Source organism: Phyllobates terribilis, unplaced genomic scaffold (assembly GCF_046119375.1).
Source record: "Phyllobates terribilis strain yellow unplaced genomic scaffold, ASM4611937v1 Scaffold_388__1_contigs__length_1821495, whole genome shotgun sequence".
Lineage (NCBI taxonomy): Eukaryota > Metazoa > Chordata > Amphibia > Anura > Dendrobatidae > Phyllobates > Phyllobates terribilis.
The window spans coordinates 983,749-985,000 of NW_027363148.1; positions in this window are offsets into that span (position 1 = coordinate 983,749).

Here is a 1,252-nt window from a genome sequence, read left to right on the forward strand (position 1 = left end):
ACCACCTACCAGATGAGGGGCACACAACTGAGCATAGAGAATCCTCAGCTATACCGGGCGTGTGAGGTGTTTATGAGCTTTACGGAGGACCTGCGTAAGACGTTGTACAGGGGAGTCTGCCAAGACTCAGTGAGCAAGAGGTACCCAATATTCGGAGAGATTTTTACCAAACATCGGCTGTCGGGTAAAAGAATTATATAACTGTATTTCACCCCACAGGTACGATACGCTGATGAAGCCCTCGAAAACACCGAATGACTGCCAGAAAATACTGAACGAAGCGAGACCCACATTTCTAGCGTGCATAGAGAATGTCCAGGAGGGGGGATCAGAAGAGGACCGAAGGGAAGTTATTCTGTACCTCCAGGCTCTTCTGATTCTAAGACACCTCCAAAGGCCAGGTGTTGTGCGCAATTTGACCGTAAGTAGTGTTAGTCTGCATGGGCAGCGGTCATTGCGGAACCGTCTCAATCATCTCCCTTCTTTTTACACCTTAGGTTTCAGAGTGGAACGGGAGGACCTATCACATGTACCGCGGTGTTCGAAAGACGATTGTCGGTGTGAAAACACACAAGTGTGCATCCACGCAAGTAGCATCGTTCGTGCTTTCAGAGGAAGAACATTCGGTAAGGTTTCTACAAGCCAGGGGACCCGGGCTACCCGACTCCACATGGGGTTGAAACCCCTCTGTTGCCCCCATGAAAAACTCGAGATCAAGTTTTTTTTTTCTTTTTCAGTGGTTCAAAGTCTACGCAGAACATATCAGACCTGCCATTGCTGCTGGCCGAGAAATCGCAAACTTTTTTCTGACGTGTACCGGGAAGGTCGTAAGGAACCCATCCGCTGCTCTCCGGCGTTATCATGAAAGGTAGGGGAAGGATGTCCAGTGAAAACTACCATATGCAGCTACATGCACTGATTTTTTTTTCCTCCACAGCTACAGCCTTCCACATATCACCAGCCATTTTGCACGACGTGTATGTGAAACGTGGACTCTCTCACGATATTCCGATTCCGAAAAGCACTTATTCGCACGATATCTGGCGCACACAAACGGTATGGCTGAGAAAGTTTACCGGGAGAAAACACTTGGGGATATGTGTCTTGCCCATGAATTGGTAATAAATTCGGGGCAGGCTGTCGGAGACGACAGCCAGGCTGATGGAGACGACTGGCGGGCTGATGGATATGACAGCCAGGCTGATGGAGACGACTGGCGGGCTGATGGATATGACAGCCAGGCTGATGGAGC